Consider the following 21,377-nt stretch of genomic DNA (forward strand, 5'->3'; position numbering starts at 1 on the left):
TCTTTTTCTTCTATTTATTTATTTACTTATTTATTCGATATATAATAATTTATTTATTTATTCATTCATTTCTTTTTGCTTTAATTTGTATTATATAACAGTTGTGTTGCGAAAGACATTACACGCACAAAAATTCGTGCAAATGTGATTAGAATCAAAATATGTATATGATATATAATGTATATTTTGTATATATATCTTAACATTCAATAACATAACCGTTCGCCTCAAAAAGCGAGTGTTTTAAAAAGATAATGATGAAGATACCTCAAAATATAGACGATTAATGTCACGTGACAAAAGAGAGCAGAAGCTCGCGGGAACATTGTTTACTGTATATACATTTAAATATACCTTTAAATATAATGATGAGTAAATTCCAAACTATGGATGTAATTGATGTCTCGCGATAATAATGACATATGCATTGCATTAAACGTTTTAGGTAGCATAATATAAATTATATACGTTTTTAAAAGGACAAAAAAGTACTTACAGGTACTTTGATTTTTCGTTAACATTGTTTTGATGTCATCTTCATAACAGATGGAGTATTTCATAAGGCCGTGTCTCCTGAAAGCACATCTGGGTGATAACTAGGACATCGACACTATTTGTTAATAATAAATTATTCAAACCTAAACTCCAAACATTCTTTTAGTATAAAATGTTATGAAATCTATCAGTTATAATGTATATGTATCTATTGAAGGTGTGAACTATAGAAATATGTTGTCGGCGCTTTGTTACCACAAACGTCATCTGTCAACTGATGTGATTTTTTACATAACATGTGTCTTCTTTCACCCTAAACAATCGCCGTGATTTAATGATCCTTGAAGTGCGATGTTAGTTATTCAAAGTTCCTTATCTTATAAATGAATAAGTAAAATAAAAGTAAAAGAATTATTTGACCTACGGTGGATATGCAAAACGTAGTGTCTCTAATGATATAAAATCAAGTTTGTCCAGATAAATGTACCATTTGATGTAGGTTTAGACCACTTATCTTTGTGCAAAATTTCAGATCATTCGCGCACTTCGTTTTTCCTGAATAATTATTCAAATTGTAAAAAAAAACGACCGAGGCTTTTAAACCTCAGTGGAGTCCCTTTAAATTGAAAATATAACAGTACAAAACAAACGTAAAGTAAAGATTTTAAGATCTTACGAATGACATGAAATAAAAGTAAGCTAAGTAATTTCTTAATTTACTTCAATCGTTCAATTGTTCGAACAAAAATGGTCTGATTGAATTTCAGTTAAACTATATTATTCCCCTTACGATATTTTTTCCTACCGTCAAAGCATTAGAGGAAAATGTAGTTTTCCCGTTTTCGGACCAAAACTTTTACTCTATACAAAAAAATCATTATCATGTACTTTACAATATTTCCCTTGTATAGATTCTGCTTCATTGTGTCATATTTGATAAAGAAATAAAGAACTTTACATGAGTTCGAGCCGTTTATTCACTACTTCTGCTTTGCCAAAAATACGAATAAAATGACGTCAAAGTCACATAGAGTAGGCACACTGAGCACGAAACTTCGAATTATAATAATATCTTCATATCATTACTTTTATAATAGATATCAATTAACAACTTCACATGTATTCTCCTTGTAAAATTTGAAAACCTACAAAGCACTATATTAAAACTTAATTTCAATTTGAGCTTATAGTTGTAAAGTACATGTACATTGATATTAAAAGTCTAACGTTAGATATCTTGGCATAATATTATGAGATGCCGGAAAATGTCAAAATTAAGAAAGAAGACACGAAGGAATTTATGATATTGCCAATGTTTAACAGGTCACATCCAATTTCTTTATGAGGTAAAGTTTTTTACAGTCACAGTTTGACCAAACTTGCTAAACTTTTTTTATCATTTTAAGAAATGTCTACTGTACTTGACGTTGCAAAGTACATTTGTTGCATAACAATAAAATGATATTGTGAGCCTGTACTTTCAGCATTTTGTTCTGTTTGTGAGAACCAGTCTGGCTATAGTCAGAGCCATTCGGTAATATGTTGGTTCCCTATTCAAGGCGCGGCACATTTGAATACGGCAAAGCTGGGAGCCAATTTTGAATTTGGCAAAAGGTTTTGTAAAAGGAGTAAAACGGCGATAATTTTGATGTTTATTTCGCCTGTTGCATTGTTTATATTGATGTTGAAGTTTTAAATTGACCATCATTGTGGAGAATAATATCATCTGTGTTGATAGACAAAAGGATTATGTAAAAATATTGGAATTTGAATAAAATACATGGTGATGTTAAGGGTAGGTGTGCGGATTTTTTCCAGCGACCTTTTTTTCTTGTGTATTATTATAGACGTAATATATTACTTTAGAAATACAAGATTTTTCATTTCTATAATAATACACAAGATATATATGATAAGTACATATGCTGGGATTTTCAAATATACATTTATTTGGAATTTTTGAGCTCCACATCCCAAGTGTCTTTGATCTTGTAGGCACGCAATGAGTTATGATTTTACATATGGCGAGCAATACATTGAAATCTTCTAAAATTAATTCCAATTTCAATGTAAAGATAATACGGGCTTATTATACTACTACTATTTTGTTGAGTTTAGTATAATATAAAATTCTATTTCACACTCACAAACTGTCAAACTTTATTCCTATTAAAAGCTTTACAGTGTGTACCAGTCCAATAAAATCAGTATTGTACTCAACATGACATTTTGACCTCTTTATTTCACACCTTCAACGTTTGGTTATTTTGAGAGAACCACAATCACTGATATAGAAACAAGTATCCATTCGTTAGATTATTCAGTTGAAAGCAGCATAATATATTTAATTATACTTATTCACGTAGAATCATTACAGAATATGTATCGATATTTAATTTGATGCAATCGACACACTAGTCTCTGGAGTTATTTGAACGTAATTAAATTCCTGGTAACTTGAAGTCAACGCCTTGTTTCATTTCGCATACTAAATACCACGTAAAGTTAAACATGGAAATGTAGTTATAACTGAACATGTTTACCGTACGGAATAAGTGAAGAAATGAGCGAATAATTGTGTTTTAGCGTTACTTTTATTAAAGTATGATACATAAACCAAATGCTGCATTCATCCCTCTAAGCCTACAACTGCTGATGTTCTTTTGTAATCAGCTAAACACTGCATTGAATTTTGAGTGAGATATAGAACTGATATTTTTTAAAAGCTTATAAAATTAGGTAAACAGTATAGATCTAAATCGGATTATGCAGATGTGTAAGATAGTCTGTCTCGTACTGGTACCACAAACAGGTCATTATGGCCGCAATCACGCCAAAATACAACTTCTCGGTCCTTTAATTCTGTAAGAATACACTGAACGGAAACGGTATTTCGGTCTTACCTACGCTCAGAAACTAAACCTGTAAACAAAGCGTAATTTATTGCTAGGAGCTGTTGACTAAATCTGTTTCAATATATGGAGTAAAAGTCCATCTAAATAAGGTAAATTTATAGATATAAACAGTAACTTATTAAATATACTAAATATTGTGGTTGTAGAAAACCGAAAGTACAAAATGTTGACCTGTTGACATTAATTCGGAGTTGGGTTGGTAATAATTGTACATCAGTGGGTATTTCTGAGTTGATTATGGTTGTCAGACATATTTTCAATTTTAAGTTTACCGAAATAGGCCTTATTTTCCCTTTAATATCAAATATACGTATTAAGTCCGCGGTTATTATGAGTAATAGCCGGGGTGTTCCGATGAAGGCACGCCATGCATTTAACTGTTGTTGTTGTTGTGTTTTTTTCTTGAAAATTAAAGCATAGAATATTCTGCACTCTACATTTAATTATTTTTTTAAACATGTTATATCAAGTTAAACATTCATGTTCATCATTTAAGCATTTTATTACGTCAATTTTTGTTAAGCTTATATAAGAAAATTTGGAAAATTAGATAAGAATCAGGACAAAACTGCTGTGAAAGTTTCCAGTGAATCTATGCAAAGAACCGTCTGAGGATTACGTCGTTCTTGTAATCGATCTTGTCCATAGCAACAAAATTCTGGTGGGAAAAATATTTCGAAACCAATCACCATTATATCCCTGCACTGACACGCTAGCTTTGTCTGAAGTTCTTCGCAACGAGCAGTGTCAACAAAATAAACAATTTTCAAAGGGCTTCTTCTTCACTTTGCCTCGTACAAAACATGTATTTATAAAATGAGTTCAGTGTATTTAAATTTCAACATTTGCATCGCTTTATCGCAATAGAATGATGTACATGACCTTTTGATTTGTGAAATTAAATAAGATACTAGAAATTCAAGAAATACTTTGTAGAGCTACACTGAGGCCCGCAAAAGAACTAAAAACATAAAATGTCAAAGGTTGGTAACATATATTAAAAAAGGATAATACAAGTGTATTGAGAAATAAATTGAAAATCAATACATAGTGCAACTTTTTGCACGATTTTAGTTAAAAGCATTTAAACGCTTTTCATTTCTAAATATTTTGTACAATAACAAGAGCTGTCAGAAGGACTCGAAAATTCTCAGTGTTTAATAGCAAAAAAAAAACAAGAGCCTGGATAACGTAAAATTTTCTCTATTCAAAATGGCTATAATTTTGTCAAAATCCATGTTAGAGTTATGGGCCTTTGCAAGTCACCTCCTACTATGCCCTCAAATAAGTGTGTGGTTTCAACATTTTTCTTTCAGAATTGTTTGAGATATCAACTTGCACACAAAACTTAACAAAAGCTGGGTGATTACGACAGTTATCTATCTTCTTTGAACAGTCGAGTTCTGGTTAAAGTTCGAAAAACGAGTGAGCGAATGTCCTAAAGTTTTGGGTACATGTTACCGTTATTTATTGTATAGACCAACGTCAAATGGTACTAGTATACAAATGTCTAGAAAAATAAAGCCGGTCCTGTAATGTAATAAATCACAATGGAGTTACTTTAAGACAAAATATGTGTGAATTTGGCAAGAAAATACATGTAGATGGCCAAATCTATGCGATGTTTGGACCATTAAAACCTGTTGTTTCCTTAGTAATTTACCATTTTAAAAATCAAAATTTTAAATAATCTTGCAATAACTGATAAAATGTTTAAACTATTAATTTTAGAACATACTGAACTTTTATTTGTCTGAAATACAGTTCCTGTTTTGAAATACTAAGTAAATAGTATTTATTGAAGATACACAATCTTTATTAAAATTCCTGTTCCTGTTTTGAAATATAAATTGTTTTTTATTGTAGCGTTAAAACAACTTCTAAAAAGGTGTTCTATTTTTATACGTGTTTACGTGTATATAGTTTAGTGTTTATTTATATAAATGCCTTTAGTTTGTCGTCTGAAATATTACACTAACAGTAAAGTGAGCTGATTGTCAAGTAGATGTATATACATTACCGCGTAAAAATAGTAATATGAGGTTACATTAATTGTCCAATGTAAACAAGCTTTAATAGTACTATGTCACGTGATACGTCCGCAGGAAACTGCAGGACCAATAAACAGTGCTTTCTATATCATGCTCTTCCAATATCTGTGAAAGAATATTTCGTTTTTTCGTTGTTTACTTTAACAATGAGTTACTGCAGAAAGGTGTTGTTCAAATGATTTATAACACGAGTTGTGCATTAAAAGAACTGATATATCTGTGTGAGTTATTTTTTACATTATTTTCTTTGAATACAGTGTTTAGAATCGTTTTTTTATGTTTTTTTGTTGTTTTTTTTGTTTGTTTTTTTGTCATTTTGTTGGTGTTTTTTCTGTTGTTGTTTTATTTTTGTTTAGTTTTTTTTTGTCTGTTTTTTTTTTTTTTTTTTTTTTTTCATTTTTTTTTTCTTTTTTCTTTTTTTGTTTGCTTTGTTTTTTTTTTATAAATTAAGTACATGTACAGACATTATTGATAATTTCAATACAGACAACTATTAACACTGTTAATAAGCTGATGACTTAGAGTCTACTACCTAAAAACGCAAATTTAGAATATATGTATATTACAAATTGTTGAATACTTCGCTATTCAGCCATCAATATTTTGAAAAAATATATAAAGATAAATATTTGATTTCTATAACTTAAAATCTGTTTATTTTACAAAATTTGAAATATTTTTACTTACATTCTCAATTTTAATGTGCTGTAGAATTTTTACATTTTGCTTATTTTTAACTGCGTCAGTACTGTCCGGCGGCTTAGTTCGAAAGGAGAGCGGCGGCTTTGTAATGGAGAAGTTGCTGTTTGGATCCTTGGTCTCGGTGTAACTTCTTGGACATAAAGATGAATGGTCATTTGTCTCTCACGGCTGGTTTTATATATTCTTTCTTTCTTTCTTTCTTTCATTATTTCTTTCTCTTTTATTCTTTCTTTCTTTCTTCCTTGCTTTCATTCATTCTTTCTTTCTCTTCTCTTCTTTCTTTATTTCATTCTTTCTTTCTCTTTTATTCTTTCTTTCTTTCTTCCTTTTTTTCTTTAACATGTTTTATTTTCTGATTTGAATGAAGTTCGTGTTTAACCACGCCTTCGAAAGAAAATTTCAACTAAGTCATCAGTGCGTATTTTATGATTATTTCATAATTCTAAAAAGACTCATTGCAAAAACTTATCTATAATATTGAGCACAGAAGATTGAAGTATACAATCATGTAGTTAAAACTATGTTTACATAATTTTAAGTCGGGAATCGGAATGGATACACGTAATATATAATGAAGCTATTTCATATTAATATTGAAGTCAAAATTTAAGAAAGTACCAACAAATCTTTAATTAAAAAAATAAGACTGTACTTAATAGCTGCATGCCTCAAGATAAGTCAAAATATTTCAAGACAATCAGTCATGAGAAAAATGTCCTTTTCAAGAAAAGTTAACAATATTCACAATTTAGAAAAAAAGATGAATTCCATGTTACATGACTGATGTCATGATTTTGCAGTTTTTATCGCCGTATGTCTATTGCGTGACTAACGCAGTTAAGGGCTTTTTTGCCTATTCTGGTCCATTATTGGTAATAATCATAGATTTTAAGTGTCATTTACGATGTGTGAATTACTGTGTTTGTTCACTTAGCAAAATTTTACATTTTAATACATTTTAGATTGTTTTCATGAAAATCAGTATAAATTTGGAGGCGTGCAGCTTCAATATGCACGCATTACCTAAGGTAGAAGTTTTTTTTAATTTCATTGACACGCGAAAAACAAATAGAAAATTATCTTAACCAACAACATAAACGGTCTAATGTGGAAACTAAAAACTTTTTTTTCAAAATAAATTGAACCAAATAATTATAATTGTGTTGATTATTGTAAAACAACAACAACAACAAGGTGAACATAGAAATTAATTTGTTATTCTTCTGAGTAGCTGTCACTAGGTTTTTCTAATATCCGCCTCAGTTATAGAACTTCAGTGGTTAGTCCGCATAATAGACATGAATGTTTACGAGGTTTATTAATCAATGATAGAAAAAGATATCTCAAAAATGTTACCTTCTATTCATTGTATTTTGTCGATTAAATTTGTTCAAGGTGATCTTCTTTTGTTTCTATGTTTTTTTTTGTTTTTTTTTATTTTTTTTTTTTTTGGTGTTTTTGTATATATTTGTTGTTGTTGTTTTTGTGTGTGTGTGTGTGTGTGCGTGCGTGCGTGTGAGTGAGTGTGCTTTTATGGGAGGGGGTAAAATTGTAAGAAAACAGAATGATATCTAATATCTAAGAGCATTAAAATGTTCGAAACAAATAGATCAACTGTATACACCATTTAATACTTTCAGCTTATCAAGGTTGACAGGTTCAAGGTTTTTTTTTGTGTTTTGCTTTTCAACCAAATACAGATATACTGACCCAATCACATAGCAGTCTAAAATGTGAGACAGTAATAGCATATGTGTCAACAAATTTATTTATATTTTGTTATTGTAAGTTGTATGAAATTCAAGTATTACTTGATAATGGCAAGCAATAACCCAAATAGATCCAAATTATTCCCAGTTTCCTCAATGGGAGATTAAACAAATAACTTTGATGTGAACGTATTCAGTAGGTTAAATAGAAAGGTTGCAAATTACATCAATCTGACATAATTTCAAATCTACTTAAGTTATTTCTTGCAAGTAGATCTGATTGCCGCCTTATTTATTTCACCTTTATGGTGATTCGATTTCCCTAGAAAGCTATTTTAACCATACAATCAAAGCGTCCTTTACAGATAGGCATTAGACAAGGTACATACATGTATATCATAATGTCGTTGACCGTAGAAGTAAAACAAATTTTGAAAAAATGTTTGAACTAATTTGAAACAATTAAATATGAAATACATGTACTAAAGACTAAAATAATGGACAAGATTGTTCTGCCAGTTTATCTGTCGGCTATATGGACAATTTTAAGTACATATTACAAGAAATTTTGTTACTTAAAAACAAAATGATTTACTTTTTCCTTGACCTTTTACCATTATCTTCTAGAAAAGTGCGGTTTTATTAGGAATATTATCGGACTGGCTTTTATCGGCTATTTAACAACGGTTTGGAGTTTTGATGCGTAGGAACTGATCACAAGTGCAGTAGGCCTGAGTGGTTGTTTCGCATCAAAATAAATCTATTGGGGATCTGTTCGGATCAGCAGGTTAAGGGTAAAAGATGACACAAGACAGTCCTATTTTTGATGAGTACAATATCCATTTCTATTGAGTACACAGCTGTCTCACTCATATTGGACAAGGCTCTAGCTGGGACTAAAATGTTAATATATTTACATGTTTAGCAGCTGTGAACGAATCAAAAAGAATCAAAATTGTACTCTACAATTCATTTTCACAAACTTTCTTTGCACTTTGACATAATTTTACTACTTTAACTGCAATATAGATTGATATGGATATTTTGGACTATGAGAATAAAAACGAGGCTAGATTAAGTACAGTAGTGATTTAGTATTATTTGGATACTGCATGTACATTGGTTACATTATTTTGTATAAGGAATAAAATAAAATTAGTTATTATAACACTTTTATGGTTGCAGAAAGTATAATATAAAATCTAGAAATTCAATTCTTTCATTTCAGATTACAAACGTCTGCCTCTTTTGAAGGAAAATGAACGCTAGATTTGCATGGCCTTCACGCGGCAAAGCTGTAATAACACCAGAAAATGGTGTCGTTTCCTATCACAGTAGAAGAAGCATTGTCTGCGGGTCAACAGGGTCAAGTAGAGAAAAGCTTTGCCAACTTCTTAAGCTCACATTCCTGGCAATCCTTCCCGGCCTTATACTGATCGTCCAAAATGCTGTCAATCTCGCTGAAAGCGTAAAGGTAATTGTCTTTCTAGTATTATTTGTTTCATCATATGTTTTTACGTTTTCTTTGTTGTTGTTGTTTTTTTATTGAGGAGGGGGGTGGTGTTTGGTTGTTGTTGTTTGTTTTGTTTTTTAGTAATTGGTGGTGGTGATTTTTTTCTTCAGTTAGTTTCTTGGTGGTTCTTTATTTAAAATATTTTTCTTTTAATTGGGGGAGGGTCTTCTGGGGTTTTTTTTATTATCGATTTATTTTTATTTTTTTCATTTTTATTTTTTTTCATTTTTATTTATTTATTTATTTTCATTTATTTTTGGGGGATGGGTGTTTTTTATTAAGGATGCTTTGTGTGGGGGTTGTTGTTGTTATTGTTTATCTTGTTGTGGTTAGGTTTTACGACGCACCAACACAATAAAGATCATAATGACGACTTTTTAGCTGAATGGAGGAAGACGTCATGCAGGCGCCCCACTTTCTTGTTTTGATGAAGGCAAACTACTTCTTTTTCTTATGTAAAAAGTACACTCGTTCTATTAATATAAAATGGAAAGTTGTAAGGAGCTTACTGTTTTATCTTATCTGATAATGACAGGGCGTGTGTGCGAGAATATATATCAAATATTAAATACGGGCTTTCCGCATTCTTATCAAGAAAGACCATACAATTTGATAATGACTTGAAAAAGATCACTTATTGGTCTGTGAATTATATAATGAACAGCGGCAGTACTGAAAATAAATTATAGTATTTTTTTATGAAGAAAGACACTGATAATGTTGTAATTGTGGTATTCATTTTTGGCCTCTTGTAAAATAAATGTTTTATTATTATGGCAAACTGGCAAAAATCTTTAATTTCGACCAATAATATTCTATGGAATATATAGAGGATATTTGTTTGTTTGTGTGTAAGATGAAATTTTATTTCATCGAGTGGGCTTTAAAAACAGTATTCTCACGAGTGGCGTAGCCACGAGTGAGAATACTGTTTTTAAAGTTCACGAGATGAAATAAAATTACATCTTACACAACAAACAAACAAATTTTCTTTTTATTTTATGCTTAAAAACAAGTTAAAACGAAATTTCCTTAATATTTATGTTAATATTAAAATCTGTTTCCCCATTTAGAGCCTCATAAAAGTCGAATTTCTCATTAAATACAAGAAGTCATGGGCTGAAAAATAAGTTCCACAATCAACGTTAAATGGTGGTGATAGTATTCATTTTATTAAAAAAATATGTCTGATCGCATGTTTAAATAATAAAAACAAACTATTCTAGTAGGAGAAAAAGTCCAACCATCCATCCATATTTCTGTTACTGACTGCGAATTTATATTAGACCTGGCTATGTTAAATGTAAGCGGCCGCCATTTTTAAAGTTGTGTATTTCACTGGAGGAAAATAATTGTGTTTGATTCAGAGGGATATCATTTGATTTTGTTAGTCATACACCTTTTTAAAAGAAAGAAAACTTATATGAGGATTGTAACAGACAATAAATAAGTGTTGACAGATGTGTAAACATTCAAAAAAGTGGATAGGAAATTGGAAAACTTGGAAGCCTTACGAACGCTGGGTTGTTTTGCATATTCTTCGACTGAAAGCTGCCATTGCTTTTCAAGTTTTCATAAAGCATACGGCAGTTTTTGCTCGTAGGATACTTAAATATTCCCAAATGTCACCAAGAGCAGTTTTGCATGTGGAAGGAATGTATTTTTCAGACTGTAAAAATGAAACAAAAAATTAAAGAGACGATATTTGGTGATTGGTAATTTGAATGAATAGAAATAACTGACTGTAAGTTTTCTTCTTTTTATTACTTTTGACATATAAGTTATTTATCAATTTCAGCTTTGCTTTTCTTTAAACAGCCTGATATTGACGGAATAGTCAGCAAAAATAAAATTGAGGTACCACATGGGGAAAATCTTTAAAAAGCAGTTTCGTCATTGAAAAGAGTGAAATTATATTTTGATAATTTTCACTGTGAAATTATCAAATATAATTTTCACGGATAAATCAGTAATCCACTGAAAAGCATAAAATAAATAAATTATCATAGCACTGGCATGGCGTATTTTGTTTGTCTTTATGTGTATTCTATCCTTAATGCGGGTCTATCCACCCTTTCAGGCAATGAGAATACGGACCCCGGACATGTCAACATTTATGGGTTATGGGTTATTAAATGCGGAATAGTTACCTATGAATTTTGAATCAGTGATTGACTGGATGATGCTAAATATGTATGCAAATCAATGTTGGCGTATTTTTGGAAAATAACTACTATGTAAAGTATATGAAACGAGTTAGTTTCGAGGGTATAACACATGCTGGGGCGAACCAATACCAGCTAATGCTGTCGTGAGCTACCTTACAGCTATATATTGAAAACTTAAAAACGTCCAAGTTGAGAGACAGCCTGAGGTTGTAAACTGATACCTTGTGTCATTGATTTTCATTTTCATATTACAAACAAATAATGGTAGCGAAATTTCAGACCCTGATGCTGTTAATTGCCAATGCCGAAAGTAGTCCGCTTTTTTGAAGCGGTTACTTCCCTTTATATGTACACAAACGCCGAAAAATTCAGGGGAGATCACTGCGTAAAGATGGTTCAATGACAGGCGCATTAATTTTCAAGCAAAATAGTTCCCGAATGGTCGAATATTTCTAATATTGTTTTATTCTTTATAGATATACATGCTTATATTAAGCTCCATGATTATTTACATCTGTGTTAAACAACAGTTAGCGTCGTTACAAACCCTAATTTAGAATAAAATGATTTTCTTCAGGCCGTTAACATATAACTTCACCGTGGCCGAGGGGTTTACGCGCTCGCTTAGGAAGCGAGAGGATCCCAGTTAAGGCAACTTATTTTTCTTCAAATTGTTTAAGTCAAATTATTTAAACATTGAATTGAATATCAGTGTTGCAATTAGTCTTATAGCCAATTTACTACAATTAAAACACTGGAAAGCATTGGTGGCACTATACAAAAACAAATTTGTTTATAATCTCACAACCTTCACCTTTCTGACATTCTGAGACCCAAACAAATTCAGCGCCTTCTGTGCTTTGATTTTTTTTGCTACTGGGAATGTTCGTTACCGCTGGTTACCACTGGCCCATTGGAGCCTTTGTGAAAAAACTACACTGAAATGATATATTCAAGGTGCGAAAAACTCAACTGTTACATATTAGTTGAATATTATATGAATAAATGAAAAAAAACTGCACTGTTATATATCAATACAGTTTTCAAATATAGAAAGTGTACTGAGTTTAATGTGTTGCCATGCGATAATTATAATATAAAGGCTTTTAAAACGTCAATTAACATGTTTCACGATAAACTGGCGTTGTTTAGAGTAAATGTAAAATGTTGTATTTGATAAAAAAAATCAACTAGAAATGAAACTTGTTCCTTTAAAGGTGCAAAATATTTCAAGAAAATCAAACTTGATGAAAATGTACGAAGATTTTAAGAAAAGTAAAACAGATTCATGATTCAAGTAATAATTTACATATTATGTACTTTTAATGAATGATTTTGCAATATTTATCACCATATTTTAACTGCGTGACAAACGCAGTGAGGACTATTTTTGCATATTTTGACCTCTTTTTCGGTAATTAAGGTGGATTGTAAGAGCCGTTTACAAGATACAAATTTCTCTCTTTGTTCCCTTTTTACTATTTACTTTTAAAGACATGTTCGCTTATCAATGAATCCGGAGGCTTTCGGCTTGAATTTGGAATCTCCTAATGAATTAATAGAAATATCTCCGCATGACAAATCTTCTTCCCTGATAAAGCTTTGTTTAATTAATAGACGTCAAGTAGTTCGTTTACGCAAATGAGAAATAAATGTCAAGTAGTTCGTTCAAGCAAATGCCACTGAGGCCATCTTGTATTCAATGAATACTTTTAACATTGCAATATGAATGTATTTCAATCAGTTGTTTTTGTATCTATTACGTCATAATGTCTCTCTAATCGTGTTTAAATCATGTTATCTGACGTATTAATTAAGATTTTCTGATACAAATTGACAGAGCACTCGATATATGGACAAATATCTGCACAGATCTTTGCCACCAATCGGTAACAGGAACTAATCATAGTACAAATATTATTCTGTATCATTGAAATACTGGGCTTCAGCATTTAATGTTTTTGTAGAATAACCTTGAATGAATTTACTAAGTACACGAGGGCCACCTATGCTTTTTATTGGGTATTGGGGAAAGAATGGTGGGCGATGAATCCGGTGCAAAACCGTAGTATCAGATTTTTTCTCCTTTTTTTTCTTTTTTTTTCAAGAAATAACATTGAAAATGCTATATTGTATTATCAAATGGATCTTGTATTTTGATTCTTACACTAATGTAAATTAAGATAAAGTTGAACATATTTGTTTCCTCTGTAATGTTTGCAATTAAAACTACATGTGAATTTACTTTGCATGCTTATGAATTTGATATTTTTATTAGTTATTATATATTTGTATATAATATATTTGTTTAATATATGTATATATCTGGTCGGTGATTTACAGGCAGTACAAATGGCTTTAAGTCTAAATATTGTTTAGTTCATTTCTGATTTAAGTGGCAAATAAAAATGAAACATATTCGTACATGTAAAGGCAGTTGCAACAATGACTGGGTTCCGGCGCAATGCGCGCTTAAACTTTTGAACCAATGAGACAGTGCAGGTTAGAGTAGAGTAACGTCACTTTAGTCTTAACATTGTTAGTTATCACATTGTAAAGTGACTCAAGTCACAAGAGAATTGCTCATGAAGTAACAAAACATATATGATATTATATGATTGTACTTGGTTGCCAAATAGTTTGATTTCAGATAAGAAAGAAGACATATGTTTATAGGTACATGTTTTCTAGTTTGAATAGTATTAAACAATCACCTACTCAGTATTTGGACAATGAGAACCTTTTTGGAAACTGTAAAACAAAATCACAAAAAGCTTAACTTTGAGAAATAAAAACAATAGCACTTTTGGCGAGAGGATTGGGTGCTTAAGGAATATCTAAAGAACGACTACTATTTTTTTTTAGGGTTCCCTGCGGGCAAATTTAAATTTTAAAAAAACATTTATGTTTAGTGTAAAATTGGGAGTGTTAAAACACAGATTCCCAAAATCGAACGTTTGGTTTCAACAGCACTTATGTCTCTTCTAATTCCCCATCCGTTCATTAAACCCAGACTTTTAGCCCCCTATATCAAAAAAAGACAAAACCTATTGCACCCCTTTTCCCAAAAGGATTCCAGTAGATGGTTGATATTTTTAAGACAAAAAAGGATTTTGGAAAAATATAAAAGTATTTCGGGCCGAAAATCAAGGCTTTAAAAATTTTGGGTCCGAGAAGTTTTTTAATTTTTAACAAGAAAAAATGCAGGGTTTTTCCGCATGTTGGGAAAAATTTTAAAAAAATGGAAAAAGGGGTTCAAAAATTTTTGGGCGGTTTTTACGCTTTTAAATCTCTATTTTGCAAGGGAAAAAGCCCGGGGTAGAAAGGGGGTCTGGGGAGCACGTAAATTTTGCAAAAAACCCCTTTTTAAATTTTTTTCCGTAAAATAGAGGCTATTTGGGTTTTTTTTGCCCTTGAAAAATCTAAAAAGATTTCATCAGTGAAAAAAAAATTAAAATCTCACAATGGCATAGTCATTATAGAAAATATAAGAACCGGTGTTTGCGACTGAAATATAATTTGAATCACGAGTGAAATATAATCTGATCCAACATACACAACAAGCAAATTTTCAATTAATTTCATTATTTTAGAAGTTTTCAGTCTTTTTTTTTTTACAAATGTTTGCATTCGCATTTTTAAAAAAGCCCGGTTACTCTTCAATTTATATTTTATAATTTCACTGTGAATTATCAAAATGTTATTACACTGTCTAGTGAAACGCATGAGGTAAACTGCACAGAAACACACACTGCTGCTCTCCTTTTACCAATGAAAAACTTTTTTATGATAAATAAAAGCTTATTTTTATGTTCTACTGAAGGTTTCGAACTTACGATTCCTTTGTTTATTGGTTATTCCGATGTACGCCAAAGACTATTTTGATATAGCTTTAAAGATATAAGCTTATAGTTATTGTCATTAAAAAGAATTGCATAAGTAATAGAAAGAGCACCGAAACACGAGGCTCTCTGATTTGTACGAGGGGGCGTAGCCCCCGAGTATAAATCAGATTGCCGAGTGTTTTGGTGTTCTTTCTCTTTTGTATCATAGTCAAACATGATAGCACGTTCCCTGTTGTCATAAAACGAAACCCCAGAAAAAATGAACCAATGAACGAGCATTTGAATATGATATTTCTGCCCCTTTCCCTTTCTCTGCCGTCCCAATATGTAAACCCCAGCAAAAATGAACCAATCAACGGGCATTGTCTGGCGTGCGGGTAACTGATACCTGCACTCCAGTTACCGCACGGTGCATGTATATGTATACGATTTAACTCTGACACTTTTTCAACAGAAACGTCCCCAAACTATGATACAACTTCGTGTTAATTTTAGAATCAAATACATGTGACCAATAGGCAATTTATGACCTTGCTGAACATATTGCATGATCATCTCGCTACAAGAATTTTGTTTGAATTTCAATAAAAACTTCTTCAAAAATGCTTGCCTTAAAGCGAATGGGGCATGCATGAAATCATTACTAAACGGATAAAAACATACTTAGCAAAATAATAATTTTTCCGGGGCATTTTATTCTGTTCATATACAATATCATGTGTATAACAGAGATATTCTATGTAACAACTCTTTCATGAAACGACCTTAAGATTATGAAAACAATAAAACTTTACTGTAACAGTTGATAAATTTTATGAAAATAATTAATAAGATAAAGCTTGATATACCATTTAAAATCTCTGTCAACAAAAGTTTTCCCATTGGAGAGACCTTGAAAACAAACGAAACGAGGTTTGTGTAAAAAGCCACAGGAAATTAAATCTTATCACTTTGTTATTTATTGTCACGAAGGTCGATTTATTCTGACAATGCGATAAAATGATCAGCAAAAGTCGGACAGTTTCAATTCATCAATATATAAAACTCTGTTGAAAGACTATTCCGTATGGAATTATTTTTCTGGCATTATCTCGAATGGCATCTATGATTTTTGCCCTGTCTTATCAAGAAGATATTAATATCAAAAGTTGTGACAGTCGTGATTATGAAATATAAAAAAAAAGATTAAAAGGTATAAAACTATATTAAATCCGGTTGTCAATAATCCATAAAATGTCAATAAAATAATTGCTAAGCGCATGACAAGAATCACGAAGTATATATGTGGACTCGAATTAAGGGCTTAACACCACTAAAAATATCATTAAGAATATTTCAGCAGCAAATATTTTATGACTGTTACTTATAATAAACATGTTTATTTTATGTTTTCGGTGGATTTCTTATTTATCCGTGAAAATTATATTTGATAATTTCACAGTGAAAATTATCAAAATATAATTTCACATGTTTCAATGACGAAACTGCTTTTTTAAGATTTTCCCCATGTCGTACTTTAATTTTATTTTTGCCGACAATTCTGACAATGTCAGGCTGTTTTAAAGAAAAGCAAAGCTGAAATCGATAAATAACTTAAATGTCAAAAGTAATAAAAAGAAGAAAACTTACTTCTAGTCATACAAATAACCAATCACCAAATATCGTCTCTTTAATTTTTTGTTTCATTTTTTACAGTCTGAAAAATACATTCCTTCCACATGCAAAACTGCTCTTGATGACATTTTGGCATATTAGATATCCTACGAGCAATAACTGCCGTAAATTTCATAAAAACTTGAAAAGCAATGACAGCCATCAGCCCGAAGAATAAGTAAACAACCCAGCGTTCGTAAGGCTTCCAAGTTTTCCTAGCTGCTTTTGAATGTTTACACATCTGTCAACACTTATTTATTGTCTGTTATAATCCTGAAATAAGTTTTCTTTCTTTTAAAAAGGTGTATGACTAACAAATCAAAATGATATCCCTCTGAATCAACACAATTATTTTCCTCCAGTGAAATACACAACTTATAAAAATGGCGACCGCTTACATTTAACAAAGCCAGGTCTAATATAAATTCGCAGTAAGTAACAGAAATATGGATGGATGGTTGGACTTGTTCTCCTGTTTTTTTTTATCAAAACGAATAATAAAATGAATAATATCACCGCCATTTAACGTTGATTGGCGAACTTATTTTTCAGCCAATAATTCTTGTATTTAATGAGAAATTCAACTTTTTGAGGCTCTCAATGGGGAAAACAGATTTTAATATAAACGTTAATATTAAGGAAATTTCGTTTTAAATTGTTTTCAAGCATAAAATAAAAAGAAAATTTGTTTGTTTGTTGTGTAAGATGTAATTTTATTTCATCTCGTGAACTTTAAAAACAGTATTCTCACTCGTGGCTACGCCACTCTTGGGAATACTGTTTTTAAAGCCCACTCGTTGAAATAAAATTTCATCTTACACACAAACAAATAAATATCCTCTATGTATAACACATCAGGGAAAAGTGTATCTTTTTTAAGTCTACAACGAAGTTAAGTGACAAAGTAAAGTCAATCAAAACATCGTTATAAAGTAGTCGGACATTACTAAATTATGACGTTACGTTGACATCATAAAAATCACGACCAACTCAAATATCTTAAATGAAATTAAGTGCTACAGGTCTATGACTCGAAAAACTTTAATGATTTAATAAAAAAGCGTTTTGTACCGTTACAAGATACGAATAAATATGGTGGTGTAAAACCTTTTTCGAAGTGTTCCGAGTGTTTCTGAATATCTCGTCCGCCATTTTTGTTAATCTCTATTCATAATTGTGTTAAACGTGATTATTTATCAAAATGGATAATATTAAAAAGGCAAAGCCTCAAAGCGAGCTCAATTTACTTTTACCGTGAAATAGTGTAAAATAATCGTTCATTTTTATTTTACATTTTCCGGTTTAAAACTGTCATTCCGGTATTGTATTATACTGATTCCGTTTATTCTGGTTCCCTGTCCTTTTATTGTTCCCATAAAAGTGTGCAGGAGACCATTGTACGCATCCGTTTTCAATCAAAATTTCTCGGCTTTTGTTGTTATCTTGTAATTCGAAAAGTTGCTATGTGTCAATTTCGTACTTCCGACGAAAGTTCTTAAAACCATCACTATCTAACAGGTACTCGCGTTACCGTAAAGCTCGCTTTCAGAGCAGGACCTTCGAAAAACAACTTCTATGTTACGGCCCAGCTCAGACGTTCCGCGTATAAATATTTAGAACGATCTTGATCTTAATTAGTTTCAGTGTAATATTTCTGTTATTTCACTTTTAAAAGCATATGTATTTTGCGTATATGTCTATTCAATTTCTGTTATTAACTACAAAATTGCACGTGAACATATACTGTTGATGTCCACCATCGAGTTCGTATCACTAATCAATAAGTGATTAGAATTATGCAACATATTGGCTTAATTAGTGAAAAGTTTTAAATAAAAAGCGCATGTTCCTTATTTTAACTGAGACATATGTTATGAATATCGAAACATGCAAAGCGATAAAACAAGAAAATTCTGAGAAATAGCACTAGAAATACATACGTTGATAGACAATTTTCTAAATCTGTACCGTAATCAAGATTAATTGCACGAAACATCATCCTAACACTCGCAATTAAATGATGTATTCATTAAATTAAGATGATCCAAGTAAATAAATAAAAAAGAATTGCAATTACAAGTTTAAGGTAATTAAATGTGCTCATTTTATCTACAGTTGTATGAAGATTCCCCGGTTTTGCTCCGCGGGCTTATTTCTTATCTACCCTCGTCAATGATAATGCGCGATTTTGTTAACTTGTTAAATTTTATGGCGGACCGGTACATATAAGGCAGAAACATTCAGAACTGCCTCGGCTATTATCTATAATATTAACCTCGGAAACAATACGGATTGAAAGAAGTTCTACCACGTGGTTTACAGATGTAAACAGAAACAGAGATAATGTAAAACGAATGTATATATTTCACATTTAATGTCTGTTCCGGTACTCTTATGCTTAAAAAATATGTCTGACAACAATTTGTAATTCAAATATGCCCACTGATGTTCAATTTTAAATAAATCCGACCAAATGTCAACAGGTTGGTTTTTTGTACTTTCGGTTTCTACAGCCATATAGTAAATATATAAATAATGTGTTGTTTGCTTTTGTACCTATGAATTCACTTATTTTAGGTGGACTTTTACTTCATATATTGGAAATAAACGTGTCAACAACTCCCAGCATTAAATTACTATTTATTTATATGTTTAGTTTCTTAGCGTAGGTTAGACCGGAATACCGCATCCGTTCTGTGTATTCATACTATTGTGTTCGAGGTCCTTATCCGAAGACTGACGGAATGGGCCGAGTAGTTGCGATTGAGGCAGAAACTGATAAAATGATTTTGGCTAACCTCGGGTGTTACAAACTTCGTAGATTAGGCGGGAAAATTGATTATATATATCGTTTAAAAATGGTATTAATTGTACAAAATAATGAAAATATCTTAAGAAAAATATGAAATTGATATTGGATTTTAATTATTATGGTGACTTTAAATAACATTGTTGAATTATGCGCATGAAAATCAGGCAAAGGGATATAAAAATAAATTAATCGTTTCATGCTGTTCTTAATTTTATGTATTCTAGTATAGCATTATTGGGAAGCTTGAATTAATTAAACCTTCGGTACAGAAAGTGCTGTGAAATGCATTATCATTTCATTGCTTTTAGCCATAGACCGTTTTGTGTTCACATTGACTTCCGGCGAATTCATTGGCTATTTGCCATTCTTTTACCGGTATATGTCACAACGCAGCTGAAAGTCGCACTTGCCGCTAAATGTCGCAAAAACTTCTACGATTAATTGTCGCAATGGTAAAATGTATATTCGTTTAAAATTATGTTAGCTAGGGAATTTTCATTATTATTTTTTTATTTTTTCCTTGTTGGACTTTTAGAAATCCTTATTAAGGGATTAGGTTTATTTCTCCTAATTATAGTAAAAAATCCTAATTAGTTAAATTTGGAAGTAACAACGTTATAGTATAGTTTTTCATGTCTCCTATTTAGGAGTATCAAAATCCTAATTAAGTTTTTGCAACTCCTAATTCTAGGTTAGAAAGTCCTTATAAGGCTTTTTAAATTTCTTTATTACCAATTAAATAATGTTTTAAGAGCATTTTGATACTGCACTAGACGGTTGCGTATCAAAAAACTTTTGAAAACTTAAATGTTTTCGACCACATACATGAATCCAGGACAAGTTGTAAGGAAAGTGACCGTGCGACCACATACACACATCACAGGATTCCCTTCCTCTTGCAAAAAGGGACAAACAGCTGTCCGCTCTTTTACATGCATCGCTCTTTTATTAAAGGGCAGACGTTTAAAACATGCCATTTCTTATTGTTATTGAAAAGGAGGCTAATTTTCACAGATTTTTTTAATGCGTTTATGTAAGGTCGCCACTGGAAAGCCCATATGGGCGACCGTACACTCAAGTCGGGCAATCCTAGAGCGTCCCGCCGAGATTTTTTTCCAGCTTTTATTGGCGGAGGAAGACCCAAGGTGCCCTCCGGGCATTATTTCAGACACGAGCACAAACCTGGGTAGAACCACCGACCTCCCGTAGGCCAGCTGGATGGCATCCTCACATGAAAGATTTCGACCCGAGTGAGGATCGAACCTACAGCGGTAGGGGACCTGTGATCTCAAGTCAGCGACCTTAACCACTCGGCCACGGAGTCTTTTCAGAGATATGTTTTGAATTGGTTTATATACAACAATAGTAATGCAAATCAAGCGGGTTATCAGTTTTCTTTCTTTTAAATTCGCTATGAAATTTTCAAAATAATCATATGTAATTTCTTGGAAAAAATTGAGTTTACAGTTTTTTCTCCCTTTCATTCTATGTACATAATAAAATTATTTTAAATT

This window comes from Ruditapes philippinarum, unplaced genomic scaffold (genome assembly GCF_026571515.1).
Source record: "Ruditapes philippinarum isolate M1 unplaced genomic scaffold, ASM2657151v2 ctg2277_1_1_1_1, whole genome shotgun sequence".
Classification (NCBI taxonomy): domain Eukaryota; kingdom Metazoa; phylum Mollusca; class Bivalvia; order Venerida; family Veneridae; genus Ruditapes; species Ruditapes philippinarum.